Genomic DNA, 15,151 nt, shown 5'->3' with positions numbered 1-15,151 from the left:
TTTAAGATTTTTAACAAGTGATAGATGGATAACAATGGTGAAACAAAAATAGAATACCTAGGTTGCAATGATTAGACACGTGCGACTAAGTTCTAGATATAAATATTATATGGCAAGCATTTTACTTGCCATATTAAATAGACTCTCTTTTTTAATTCTTATAATTACCAATTCTTCTTAGATCCTATTATTACCTTTGCCTAAAGTGAAGGAACTAAGACTCAGAGAGGTAAATTGCTCATTTATACAGTCAGTAAGAGAAACAGCCAGCACACAAACCCATATCTCCTTAATGCAAAACATATGCCCTTTGTACTACAAAAAGTTGGAGAGCAGTAGGAAATAGATATAGTCACAGGATATCGACAGAGTATAGACTCTGAAATAGAGAAAGAAGTCATTATAATTGATGCAGCAGGAATTATGGTGTGATTTTAATTTCTAAACTTAAAGGGGAGTGGGAAAGTGAATTGTTAATTTCTCTTTATAGCAAAAATTTGTTTAAATAAACTTTTATTAGGCAGCACTTTATGAAGGCTATACTTTATTATTTTAAAAAAATATATTTTTATTGATTTCAGAGACAAAGAGAGAGGGAGAGAGAAATAGAAACATCAATGATGAGAGGGAATCATTGATTGGCTGCCTCCTGCATGCTCCCTACTGGGGATCAACCTGTAACCCAGGCATGTGCTGCCCTTGACCAGAATCGAACCCGGGACCCTTCAGTCCGCATGCCAATGCTCTATCCACTGACCCAAACTGGCAAAGGGTGGATACTGCCTTAAAACTTAAGAGAACATACACATTTATGAAGTATAGAAAATGCTATTATAAATAAAAATACAAAGTCAACTTAAATGTTGGGCGTTTGTTTGGCTTTAATGCTTTTAAAAGGAAAAAAAGCACCACTGATTTTATCCAGGAAGCTCTCCATCCTATACATCTTTACTTTTTCCAGCACTTAATACTATCTCTGATATACATAATGTATTTGCGTTTTTCTGATGACACAAAATACAGAGTAACCCTAGCCAACTGATTCATGCAACCATAACTCAATGCACCACTATTCACCTGACAATGATTAAATAAAACACAATGTGCGAAAGAAAACAGAAAGCCTTAGAAATACACATCTATAAATATAGAAACTTCAAAGAGATAGCTCATGTAAATGAATTTTCAAAATTACTGATACCTTTAAATCACCATAACTTATTTTTAAACAATCGTAATGAAAATATTTATTTTTTAATTTTTTAAATATATTTTATTGATTTTTTTACAGAGAGGAAGGGAGAGGGATAGAGAGTTAGAAACATCGATGAGAGAGAAACATCGATCAGCTGCCTCCTGCACACCCCCTCCACTGGGGATGTGCCCGCAACCAAGATACATGTCCTTGACCGGAATCGAGCCCGCAACCCTTGAGTCTGCAGGCTGACGCTCTATCCACTGAGCCAAACTGGTTAGGGCCATAATGGAAATATTTAAAAAGATGTCTAGGTCTTTCTTCTCTGCCTTAATCTGCACACAATATAACCTTTTCTGATGACTCCAACTCATCAATGTAAATATCAATTACTAGGGGCCCAGTGCACGAATCTGTGCACCTTGAAAGGAACTGTGGGCTACAAGGTTCCTTTTCTCCATGTACCCACCTGGCCCCTCCTGCCTCGGCCCCCAGTCCCGTCTGCCAGCAGCCCTGCTCCCCGCTGCTGCCATTCCCAGGCACTGACGGTGCCAGCCCTGCTTGCACCCGCCGACAGCGTGGAGCAAGTGGGACCGGGGCCAGCACCAGCAGCAGGTGCAAGTGGCAGCTGCTGCTCTGATCGCCCCTCAGGAACAGGGGGAGGTGGAGAAGCCCTCAGGGGCAATCGGGGCTGGCAGCCGCCACTCACACCCACTGATGGTGCTGAGCGATCAGGGCTGGCAGCAGGTGCGAGCAGCGCCTCCGGCGCTGGCAGCCGGTGTGATCAGGCTGGTGCCGGCAGCAGGTGTGAGGACCAGTTGGGACTGCGGCACAAGGGAGCAAATAATTTTCAGTAACCACCAGAGGCTTACCCCAATGACAGTGACCGGTGCCCTACCTTGGTCTAGCACCCCCACTCACCTGCTCCACCATCCCACTTAGGGCAACACCCGCCATGTTCTGCACTCTGCCACCGGCTGCCAACACCCACCATGTTCCGCGCACGCCCCCTGGTGGTCAGCGCATGTCATAGCAACTGGTTGTTCCGCCATTCTGTCCATCTGGTACACGAAATTCATGCACGGGGTGAGGAGGTGGGGTGACTCAGCCTGGCCTGCACTCCGGGGGATGTCCGAATGCCGGTTTAGGTCCGATCCCTGCAAGCTTGGGCCGAAACCGGCAGTCAGACATTCCTCTCAGAAACCCAGATCACTGGCTCCTAACCGCTCACCTCCCTGATCGCCCCTAATCATTCGCCTGTCTGCCTGATCATCCCTAACCACTCTGCCTGCCTGCCTCACTGCCCCTAACCACATCTGCCTCGGCCCCCGTGGCTTCGTCCAGAATGATGTCTGGAAGGCCATTCAACTGGTCTAATTAGCATATTATGCTTTTATTATTATAGACTAGAGGCCCAGTGCACGAAATTCATGCATATGGGGGAGTTCCCTCAGCCCAGCCTGCACCCTCCCCAATCCAGGACCCCTCGGGGGATGTCCGACTGCCTCTCGCAACCTGGGACCACTGGCTCCTAACTGCTCGCCTGCCTGCCTGCCTGATCGCCCCTAACTGCTCCCCTACTGGCCTGATCGCCCCTAATGCTCCCCTGTTGGCCTGATTGCCCCTAACCACCTCTGCCTTGCCACGCACCCGGGACCCAAGATTCCTTCCTCCGGCCGGTCGCAGGCACCCGGGACCCGGGCTTCCCTCCCTCTGGCTGGCTGCAGGCACCTAGGACCCAGGCCAGCTTCACTAGGGCCAGACGCAGCCACAGGGGATCGTGGACTGGCGGCTTCACCCAGGCCGCAGCCATAGGTACCCGGGACTGCAGGGTGGGCAGCTTGTCCCTCTCCTGGGCAACAGGCGCTGGTGCCCGGTACCACAGGGCAGGCAGCTTGTCCCTCTCCAAGGCCACTGGCGCAGCTGTTGGCACCTGGATCCATGGGGCAGGCGGATTGTCCCTCTCCCGGGCTGCAGGTACAGACACAGCTGCTGGTACCCAGGACCACAGGGACTGTGTGGGGTGCAGATTGTCCCGCTCCCGGGCCAGGCCACAACCCCAGCCGCTGGTACCCAGGACCATGGGGCAGGCAGATTGTCCCTCTCCCGGGCCACAGGCACAGGCACGACCACAGGCATAGCCGCAGCCGCTGGCAACCAGGACCGCAAAGCATGCAGCTTGTCCCTTTCCCAGGCCGCCGGCGCAGGTGCAGCTGCTGGCATCTGGGCCTGCTGGGCGGGTGGCTTGTCCCTCTCCCGGGCCGCAGCCTGGTTGGTCCCCATTCCTCTCTTGCAAGCTCATTTGTGCCTGGTTGGTCCCTATTCCTCTCTTGCAAGCTCATTTGTGCCTAACTGGTCCCCATTCCTCTCTCACGAGCTCATTTGTGCCTGGCTGGTCCCCATTCCTCTCTCCCCAGTGTTGAGTGTCTGACCCATTATGTGTGACGGCTTGAGGGCATGACGACCATTTGCATATTAGCTCTTTATTATATAGGATTAGGCTGACCTACAGTGAGCCTTCTTAGAGTTATTGAGAGTTGTCCAATTGTTTTGTTTCTTCACTAACTCACCCTAAACTACTTTCAAAAACAAGGTTTCCTACTGTCTGGAGGCTCCCAGCACCCTAGCCAAAGTTTCTAAAATGTCAGTTGTAGTTTAAAATATGTAAAACCAAAACAGGCAGTTCATATATTTAACCACACACAAATTCTAAATCAGCCTGGATGTAGCAATTTTCACTGCTCTAAGGCCTGGCTCAAAAGTTTTTCTTCTTGCCCTAACTGGTTTGGCTCAGTGGATAGAGCATCGACCTGCGGACTGAAAGGTCCCAGGTTCGATTCCGGTCGGGGGCATGTACCTTGGCTGCAGGCACATCCCTAGTGGGAGGTGTGCAGGAGGCAGCTGATCGATGTTTCTCTCTCATCGATGTTTCTGGCTCTCTATCCCTCTCTCTTCCTCTCTGTAAAAAATCAATAAAATATATATTAAAAAAAAAGTTTTTCTTCTTTCGCTTCCTAGTTCTAAGACCTAATCTGGGTTGTTGCTAGAGGTATGGCCACAAAATAACAATGACAATAGTAGTTATTTCTGCATATTTTTATTTTTACTATAACAGGGGAAAATACAAATGACATAACAAAACACACTAAACCACCATTTTGACAAATGATATAAGGCCCCTCACGTATGCTATATGGACAATTATCTAGACAATTATTAGCCAAGGGTCAGCAAATCAGGCCCACTGGCCAAACCCTACCCAAAGCTGACTTGTTTAAGTTTGGCCCTTGAGGTAAAGATGTTTTTTGTTTTTAAAAGATTGTAAAAAAAAAAACACAAAAAAAGAACATCCAACAGAGACTCTAAGGGCCCACCAGGCCTAAAATACTACCTCCCAGTCTACAGAAAAAAATTGCCAAACCTCGATCTAAGCTATAATAAGCAAACACATATAAGACATCCCTTATACATAAAGCTTAAGCTGTGAATATGTCAAAGTAGATGTATCATTGTTTCAGTGATGGCTTCATCATGATATACAGCCAAACTGTCTTGTCCAGCCCTGCCTATTCCTCTCTTGAGCATGCCATAAGGCTTAGCCAAAATCTCTACCCTTCTTTCGTTCTCTTAATGCTTTTTCTTGGATGTTCTCAGAATGGTCTCCTTGCTACTAGTACTTGCTACTAGCTATATCTATGTCTTTTTAGGAATGTCATTCCTTTTCCTATCTAAATCTTTCCTAAGCTTCAATTCTGACTTCCTCTGATTGCCTTTCAAGATCTTTCTAGCCCTCTAGTGGCCCTCATTCTCCTTTAAATTTTAGTCGTTGCTACACAACTTAATAATACCATGTTATTTTTTGCTAATGATTTCCCATGTGTTAATCTAGTATCCCCAACTAATTTGTAAACTACTTGAAGGAAGGAAACACATCACACTGCTTTTATCTGTATCTCCATTTTAATAATAGTTCATCATCTTTTAAGCACACGTCATCTCCCAAGTGTACCTCTCTATCTTGGAGAAAAATAGCCTGAGGGCTGGGTAAAGGGTAGTAAGTGACTGGAAATATCAAAAGATGACACCCACAAAAGAACTTGATGGAAGATCATAGGGTTACACTGAGAACTTAGAAAGTGTATGTGATAAACAAGCAAAACTATAATCGGGGGAGAACAGAGAGATAAGGATCAAGAGATAAAAAGAGAGCACTAAATAATACTCTAAAATAAAATGAGCCCAAAATATTAAGAAAATTATAAAAGCTCTTAATCATGTAAAAAAAAAAAATCCACCCGAATTCAACACTATTAGACATTCATTGCTTTTTAAGAAGCAGCTCTTGCCCTAGCCGGTTTTGCTCAGTGGATAGAGCATGGGCCTGCAGACTGAAGGGTCCCAGGTTCAATTCAGGTCAAGGGCACATGCCTGGGTTGCTGGATTGATTCCCAGTAGGGGGTATGCAGGAGGCAGCTGATCAATGATTCTCTCTCATTGATGTTTCTATCTCTCTCCCCCTCTCCCTTCCTTTATGAAAACAATAAAAATATATATATTTTTTAAAAGGCAGCTCTTGACATTGATATCCAGAGGGGCCATTTTTAATTTTTATTTTCTTTTTAGCAAAGTCATAAACTGAGGCAGTAAAAGATTCAATGGGATAGATAAGCACAGCATTCTACATTTCTGAATTTACAATATTGTGAATTTATCTGAAGTTTCCTAGAAAATGCTAGGAATATAAAACATACACAATCATTTATCTTTTGATTACCTGACTAACAAAATGAAAAATCTTGTGCATATTCCTACATCACTCTTAAAGATACCACCTAGATTCATTTTTATTTAAAAAGCACCAAAAACATTTTTCAAAAAGACTTTTTAGATTACTTCAAATTGTAATTTAAAAATATAGGCAAAAACATAAGGTGCATAAGCCTTGGATGTATAAACATTAAAAAATACAAATTTTTAAAAGAAGCTTAAGTACAGAGATGGGACAAAAGTAAATTTACAATTGTGAGTACAAGAAACACAGTTTATTCTTGTATTGTTATTTATTATTTATTGTATTATTTTCCATACAAACTGTAAATCTACTTTTACCCCACCCTGAGACCTGACTAAAAATTGACAAATTATAAATTAAATGCTCTTTACCTAAGTAAAGCCACAAAAGACAATGAGAATATTAATCGTGGATCCCTTCTCTTTTTTCTGAGTTTTATAGTCTCTTGACCTGACCTATGCCTAGCTAGTCAGAAAACAGGGAAATTTTTTAAATTAGTAATAAAATATGCTTAGTATTATACTGTAGAAATTTCACAATCGAAACAATTATTAAATGCATGGTAAAAGAAATCCACTCTCAATTACCCATATGAAGAGGGGAAGTGATAAAACAGATGATACTAAAAGATATCATAGAATCAAAAGATAATCCTAGAATCAGTTTTTTCAAAGCCATATCTTTACTTTGGGAGAAGCAAATTACCTTCATAATTATGTTTGACTGAAGCCAGTATTAACCAAAAGTTTATTTTTCCTGAGTATTAAATGATTCTGAGGAGTCAGACAAAAGGAAAAAGAGGGAGTTAATTCAGAAGCATACAGGTGGCTAAAGGCAGCCAGACTGAAATTAAAAAAAATTTCAGTTAATTTACACAAGAAAACTGAGATGATGTATGTAGGAAAGGAAAATAATATAGTAAAATATACAGTGATAATGCTAAAGTGTTTAAATATAGAATTTTTAATAAAAATTTTGAACAAGATTTTTTTCCTGTCAAATCATCAACCCTTCTTCCCACTAACTGGTATTATTACTGATGGCAACAATATCAGTGGGCTAAAAAGCTGAAAGCAAAATTGTAGGTTCTATATTATAAAAGATGTTTTAAAAATACTTCCTAGCATTGTTTTCTGTGAAGTCCACCATCTGTCTCAGTGGGCACTTTATCTCATGACATGAGAAAAGTCAATTCAACCAAGAAAATATCAAAAAGGTAGGGATTCATTTCTCTTGAATATTTTTAGGTGAATTAAATAAAACTTGCACGATGGCAAGAATTACAGATTTAACAAATACATAAAAACTAAATATTCATCCAAACACAAGCACGTAGTCACAAAACTCAGTGAGTTTCTGCCTAACATATGGTTCCAACTCCTGAGGAGCATATGTTTAGCACTGGTGCTGGTAATGGCATGGTGATAAAATATTATAGCAACAGCTCAGCTTTTGCTATTTCATTCTTATAATACAGAAAAACTTTGGTTTCAAGAACTATAAACACAGACCACAGTTAAGCAGCAAATTAATTATGTTGCTCACTTTTAAGAGTCCTCGGTGAACACATACATGAGTGAGGATTATACTGTAAAAATAAATCTTGTCAGCCTGTTATTCTTAATCGATGCGGAGACACAAAGGTTTTCACAAAATCTCACAAAAGAAAATTTCTTAATTCACGGTTCTTAGCACCTCAGCAATCATTACGCACCCCCTCCCCCCCAAAAAATATCCCAAGGCTTTGAACGCAATTTAATAAAAGAACGATGAACGACTACCTTAATTAATTAAAACAGCCGCCGCGATTTCACGACTAAATCATTTGTTCATTTTCCTTTACCGAACGCTGGATGTCCCTCCACAGCCGTCTCAAAAGTTCAGCGATGCCGGCTGCTGCCAGGGCGAGGGCGGCCGCCAGTCTCCCTCCCGACGGAACAGGTGGTACCTCCGCCGGGCGGAGGGACGACCAGGTACAACCCACCGAGACCAAACACACAGGGCGGGTTTTCGAGGTTTTAACCCCACGCTGAGCGGGGAAAATTCTCTTCAGAAACGCGTTTCAAGTCCGGCGGCTGCCGGGAGGCCAAAACCGAAGGCGCGGCGGCCGCTCCCGATCCTCTGCCCAGGGCCCCTCTCCCGCCCCCGCACCACCAGGAGCGGCGCCGCGGGCCCGAGAGGGGGGCTGAGTGGGGGGTCGGAGGTGTTGCCCGCGCCCCCGCGCCGCCTCCTCAGGCTGGTGGCCGGGCCGCGCCCCCGGAATCGCCCCGAGGTGAGACCCCCACCCGCAGGTGCCCCGCCGGCGGCCGGGTCCCGCGCGGCCCCCACTCCCCTCGGCCCACGACGCGCCCACAGGACGGGGAGGTCCAGGCCCTCGACGGCCCGAGCCCCGCTCGGCGCACCGGCCCCCGCAGCCCCAGCCTAACGGTTTCCGTGAAGCCGGCCGAGGGGCGGGGCGGGGGTGGGTCGGTCTTCCCCACCTTCCCCGAAGGGAGTGCCCGCGCTCTCACCTCCGAGTCACGCCGCTTCGGGGCGGAGGAAGGCGGCTACCCTGGCGCCTCGTCTTCGGTGACTGACCGCTCTCGCTCCGCCTCAGAGGCAGAGCCGGCTCGGGGGCCGGCGCGCTGACTCTTGGGGTGTCTTCCCGGCTGTGACGGCGCCGCCTCAGCCCCGCTCTTCGCTCCCTCTCCGCGCAGCTCCCGCTTTCTGTTTCACCCGAGGGACCACGAACGCCGCCGCCGCCATGCTTACTACGGAGCCGGGAGGAGGAGTCCGGCGTCGGCGCGCCCAGTGCGGCTGCGCGAGCCCCGCCGACGGCGCCCCCGGCGGCCCGGACTCCGCGGCCCCGGGTCTCTCCTGGGAGCGCGAGCCGCCCGCGGGGCCGCGATGTCCGAGCGCCCCCTCAGCTCCCCGCCCTCCGAGGCTGCAGGCCCTTTCCCGAGGCTCGGCTGCGCCTGGTTCTCGAAGCCTCTGCCGCGGCGGGACCCGGGCCACACCGGGGAAATGTGGCGTTAGTTGAAGTTCCCGGGGCCCCTCACAATTCTCAGCCCAAATTGCAACCCCCCACCCCGCCAACCCCGCTTCCCGGGACGCGGCGGGTCCGCCTCTTCACGAAAGCTCGCGAATTTAACGCGGGGCCCGTGCCCGTACGGACACTCCCCCTCGGGATAAGGAGACGACCCCGGTGGGCTGGGCGCCTCCAGCCCTGAGCGCTTGCCGCCCGGGACCTCGCTCGCCAGCAAACACACTTAGGTGTTTACTTCAGTCGGAGACGTGGGAGGTAGTTCCTGGGTCTGTTCCCCAGTCAAATCGCGTGAAAACCCACGACCGTACCTGAGTTTGGACCACAGCGCGAAGATCTACAGGTGAACTCGGCAGCGACCGCCCCCACCTCGGCTCCGGGGGGGCGCTGCGGGCCGCCTCGGGAGCCGCCCGCGGGCCGGCGGCGCCTACTTCCGCACTGAGCCCCGGGGGCTCGGGAAGGGGGGTCCTGGAGCGCGAGCCCGGCCCGGGCACTGCTCCTGCCACCGCCGAGCCGGACGCCACCAGGGTCCCTGTTCTGGCTTGATTTCACTGTTATTTTTTTAAACGGGGCTGCCTTTTAAAAGAGCAGTATTTTTATTTTAACCTTTTCACAGAAATCCTTTCACAAGGTACTCCCTGCCTAGATTCTTAAAGAATACGATGATGGATGAAATCCTTTGTTGATGACTGACCCTTCCATTCCATGCCGTGGCCTTGCGCTTAAGTCCCAGGGGATTGCTGAAATATGTAGGATCCTCACTCTAGTGATCTCTTTTATTTCCTTTGGCTTGTCCTCATCTCCTTTTCTAGTGACTGTCACTGCTTCTCATCTCTTCATCTGCTCCCCCCTTTCCGCCCCCCCCCCCCCCCTCCTTCCTCTCATCCTTCCTGTTTTACTGTTTATTTTTTATTATTTTCTCCTTTCTTGACTGCTTTTCTTTATGGCTCCAGGTGATGAATAATCAGATGTTTCTATCTACATCCAGCTAATGGAAATTTTTTTCTTCCCATCAGTAAATAGGACAGTGACTCTACATCAAGTGGTATCTTAAGATATTTTTATTGCTGTTCATTATCAAAAGTTATTTTCCTGTGAGAGGTGTTTCCTTTTCTTTAATTTTCTTTAAAAATTAATATATTTTTAAATTTTTTATTTTAATTAAAGTAGATATACAACATATTAGTTTCAGGTGTACGACAGCATGGTGATTGAACATTTATATGCCTTATAAAGTGACCACCACAATATGACAACCAACTGTCATCAGACATAGTTATTATATTATCTGTTCTATTCCCTATACTGTTCATTATATCCCTGAAGCTTATTTTATAACTGGAAGTTTGTACTCAATCCCCTCCCCTTTTCTTAGCTTCTAGATTTGGTCCTCTTTCAGACAAAATTGCTGGAAAGCTGATCTCTGAATAACTAAAACATAACTCCATATTGTTTTTAAGTATGAGGATTTAAAGCATTTCTTGGGCATACCTATTACATGTGTATATAAACAACAAAGAACAGCTATTTTGAAAGAGAATAAGACACAATTCAGGAATATCATTGAAGTAGACCTAGAGATGGTAGTTAACAATATACAATGCTGTAAGCGAAGTCAAGTGAGGACTGGGAAATGTATGTCCTGTGGAGAGAATAGATCACACACATAACCCTAGCATGGGCATCAGCATGAATTTTCTGAGAATCCAGAGAGGGACAAGAATTTATGTTGGCTATGAACAAATCACTTTTCAATGCTTCATTTTTTTAATCAATAAAATAAGGGTCATTTTCAGTCCTCATCTTTATTGAGCTTTCAACAATACTCAACACTTTGACAACTTACTTCCTTGAATATTTATTCTTCCTTTGGCATTATAATTTCCTTGCATTTTTTGGTTCTGTTTGTTTTTATATTTCTGGGTGCTGCTTCTCTAATTCCCTTGCAGATTATTTTCTTCTCCCTAGTTATTAAATATAGGGGTACCTCTCAATTTCATTTCGGTTCTTTTCTGTTTTCATTATAATCTCTTGATCAAAACATCTCCCACACCAGTGATTTTAGTTATCATTTATATGCTGATGATTTCCAAATATGTGTCTCTAGCCCAGACCTTCCCCTTAAATTCCAGATCTGATACCAGCTGTTTCAATGACATGTTCACTAATGTCACAACAGTTTAGGCCAGTGGTCGGCAAACCGTGGCTCGCGAGCCACATGTGGCTCTTTGGCCCCTTGAGTGTGGCTCTTCCACAAAATACCACGTGCAGGCGCGCAGTACAGTGCAATTGAAACTTTGTGGCCCATGCGCAGAAGTCAGTTTTCGGCCTGGGCGACTCTATTTTGAAGAAGTGGCATTAGAAGAAGTGGGGGGTGTCGGTCAGGAGACACAGCGCAGGCTGGCCACAGGATACACAGCGTGGGGGAGGCGCGCGATTCATGCCCCAGTTGAGTGAGCCAGTCAGTCAGCAGTCTCATTGTGCAGTGGTTAGTGCTAGTCACATCAGCAAATCGTGTGGGTGACAAAAGTAAAGTTTATTAAGTTAATTTTAGGGAACGTTGTGGAGTGAAAGAAGATGTAGTGTCGAGGATTGAGAAAGGTATGTTGAGATGGTTTGGACATATAGAGAGGATGATCGAAAGGAGATAGACGAAACAAGTATACAAGACAAGTGAGGATGGGAGAGTTGGAAGGGGTTGACCTCAGCGAACATACCTCAATCAGATTGAGGACGTTTTTAGCAAAGGCCAGCTTAGGAGTACTCTAATTAAGTTAATAATCTACCTACCTATATAGTTTAAGTTTAAAAAATTTGGCTCTCAAAAGGAATTTCAATCGTTGTACTGTTGATATTTGGTTCTGTTGACTAATGAGTTTGCCTACCACTGGTTTAGGATAACTGAATTCATAAATTCTTCTTGTTTTCTTTACCCTCTCTATCCAGTTGTTCAAATCAAATATGTAGTAGTCATATCTTCCTTACCCTCAGACCCCATATTCATTGTATCACCAAGTCCTGGCAATTTTATCTCCAAAATCTTGCAAATTGGTCTACTTCTTTCCAATTGCCACCAATTTAATCTGGTCTTACTGCATTCAATCGGAGCCCTTCCAGTCATTCTCTACTTTGCAGCCAAAATGATTTTTTGAAAAGCAAATAAGTACATATCACTTCTCACATGAAACCCTTAAACAACTTCTCATTGCTCTGAAGGAAAGACTAGAATTTTGAAGGTGCCTACCAGACCATGTGAGAGGTCTTGCCTTTTTCATTCTCATCTCATCTAACTCTCCTTGCTTACTAAGTGGGAGACTTCCTGACTTTCTTTTAGTTTCTCTAATGTGCTGTGATCCCAACAGCCACAGGCTCTCTGCATTGCTCTTCCTCTTCCTTTTAACCATCTTCTCTTACTCATCCAAGTAAGCAAAAGGCATTCCTGGATTCCCAGACAAGTTCACGACCCCTTGTTGATGTCAGCTCTTCTACTAACATGTACCTTTCCCTCTGCCTTAACCACAACTTGTAATGAAGCATAATAACCTCTATTTTGTAAAAACTGTTGTTTGAAATTTCCACTAGACATAGACAACCCTTTGTTTTGTGAATTAATTCTGCTATTATTGGACGCATTTGCTCTAATGATAGGAAAAATAAGCTCAACTGTGTGACAAGCTCAACTGTCTGACCTTACAAGCCGCTCCGCTGCTGTCCCTAGCTACCCCCATACCAGGTGTCTTTTAGTTATCTGTACTCAAGGCTACTGAACTGTGTTGTACTCAAGGCTACAGGCTTCCTGCGAGATATCTGCTAAGCATACATAGGGCTCTTTTGAAAACTTGCAAAAGGGACCAGAAACCCCATAGTTAGGAGACAAAGACATTAGAAAAGTATAAAGGGAAAACTTCCTCCATGTTGCTTTGCCCAGACTCTGGAAGCAATATTCCTCAGAGCCCACTAGCATAATAAAAGACTCCAAATTAATTTGGCTTATTACGGTGTCTTATGTTCAGCTCACTGATTTACAATATAACAATAACATTTCGGTATGTGTGAATACTAAGTATGTCTGTTGCTCCCTTCATGAGGAAAATAGTGCATAATTTTGCTAACACATGTAGTAGGTGTCCAACAAATATTTTTTGAATGATTTAATGATCTTTGAGGCCCCTTTGAAGATTCTAGAAGGTTGTTTAAACATGCAATTGATCACTTTTAAGAGAGCAATCTTCTGTATGATTAGTGGAAAGAGATACAATAATATATTAGGACACAATTCTCCATGGGACTGTCATATTTCTGTACATTTTGTGAGCAGTGGCACTAGCAGCTTTTGTTTCAGACTATCTTTTCCAGGATGGTTATATAGCAAACAGCCTTGGAAGACAGAAATAGTGTTTTCTACCAGAGTAGCAGGCACCAGTGTTTACCATTCAATATGATGATGTCTCCTTCTGTGGAAAAGATTACGCAGGCTTCCTTGTAGCCCATTATAAAAGATTTTGAATCATGGGGTTTCTCAACTGTGATGCAAACCAGCATCACCTGGGCCACTCCATGTTGTCCCTGGCTGATACCTGGGAGGCAAAGAAATTGTCATTGACATAAAGTTTGTGCTGTTTGCTGTGCCATATGTGATATAGTTCTTTGACCCAGAATACTCAGGTCTTCTGCTAGCATCCAAGAAACTATAGTAGGCTAAGTTATTAAGATTGCCGACCCTTCATAGCTCTTGACAAGACACTAGTATGGGTTGAAGAGAAAGAAGGAGATGAAGAAGTCTAACTGCAGGTGGAGACATCTTTTAAGAAGTTGGGAAAATAGAAGTTTGGTGCGGGAGAAAGCTAGGACAGCAGGAGATTGAGGTGGGAGGATTATGCTGACTGAATTCTCTAAGCAACATTGGGGGTCCTAATTCTAAAGGCAGGCAGAGAGAACACAGCCATTGCTCTTCTCTTTAGATGGGGAACTGGTGCAAGTCTGAAAGAGGTGAAAGCAGTTGATTTGAAGGCACATGAGTTAAAAAGGCCAGAAGTATTTTGTCTCTGAGAAGTGTTATTATATGGGGGAAGAGAGACAGGCTTTGGGGTCAGGTAAATGTGGGCTGAATCTCAGCTCTGTTTCTGAATGATTGATCTTGGGTGTGTTATTCTTCTGAGCCTCAGTTCTTCAACTGTAAACTAGGGAGAAAATACCTACTTTGCAGGATTAATTGACATAATGCATGAAAATTCCTGGCACATGCCTGATGCTCAATAAATAAATGATAGCTATATGATTAGACTGCCCTGGCTAATTATGACCTGGTGCAGTTAGGGAAGTCAAGAACATTCCTCAATGCTTACAAAGACACTTGGAAGAGATTTGGCCAGGATCAAGCCTTGGTCCAAATTCTTGATCCTGTTGCAATCTCTATGCCTCACTATTCTTTCCCAGCTATGCTTTACTTCGTGGATGGAACAGCTCCATTCCTAAAAGCAAAGGAAATAAGACACAAAATAGGAAACAACTTGATATTGAACATTGGCTATTTCCACTGCAGGGAATTTCTCATTGGCCATCATTCTTCTCAGACCCCCATTCTGCCATGATATTGCTATGGACCCTCATTCTAACAAGGACCTTCTCTACAGTTTTATAAATTTTGGGGACCCTTTTAAAGCCACTTCCCTTTGAAGCTATCTGAGGACAGTTCCCAAATTCCTGTTAATTTATTATTACTCAGAGAAGTTTGTTTTCTGTCCTCCTTTTTATCAAGAATAGCCTTGGACACCATAGCTTCCTTTCCAAAATAAAAAAAGATCCATTCAAGTGATTTGCTAAACTAAAGAGTAACTCTGTTCTTGAGTAATTCTTAAACTTTGCATGAATAAAAATCACATAGGAAGCTTCCTTAATATATAGTGGTTCTACCACGTGTCCTCCACACTGAGATTTGGATACCAAAATCTGCATTTTACAAGCACTGTAACAGATTCTTATGTGGGTAATACATGAGCCATGCTTTGCACATCATAAAGCTGCTCAAACATGTCAACTTTCACAAATAAGATAGTTTTTTCCTCCCTGTGACATGGAGTTAAACTAGAATTGACTCAATTGGTCAAGAAAACTGCTCATCTATGGTTCAAGTCTTTAATAA

The 15,151-nt window shown here is 44.5% G+C and overlaps 1 protein-coding gene across 2 annotated transcripts in view; it reads right to left on the bottom strand.

Annotated features, from left to right (window-relative positions):
- The window catches only part of FNDC3A (fibronectin type III domain containing 3A), a 239,055-nt gene extending 229,612 nt beyond the window's left edge, over positions 1-9,443 (bottom strand). Inside the window, exon 1 of one of the 2 annotated variants that reach the window (XM_036297627.1) lies at positions 9,321-9,443. The gene's annotated coding sequence lies outside the window, so the exon portion shown is untranslated. Of the gene's footprint in view, positions 1-8,497; positions 8,624-9,320 lie in introns of those variants that run through there. The other variant, XM_036297625.1, reaches the window with a different exon arrangement.
- Positions 9,444-15,151: the final 5,708 nt, after the last annotated feature.

Source organism: Myotis myotis, unplaced genomic scaffold, assembly GCF_014108235.1.
Source record: "Myotis myotis isolate mMyoMyo1 unplaced genomic scaffold, mMyoMyo1.p scaffold_m19_p_3, whole genome shotgun sequence".
Taxonomy (NCBI): Eukaryota; Metazoa; Chordata; class Mammalia; order Chiroptera; family Vespertilionidae; genus Myotis; species Myotis myotis.
This window is presented reverse-complemented; position numbering and strand designations above follow the sequence as displayed.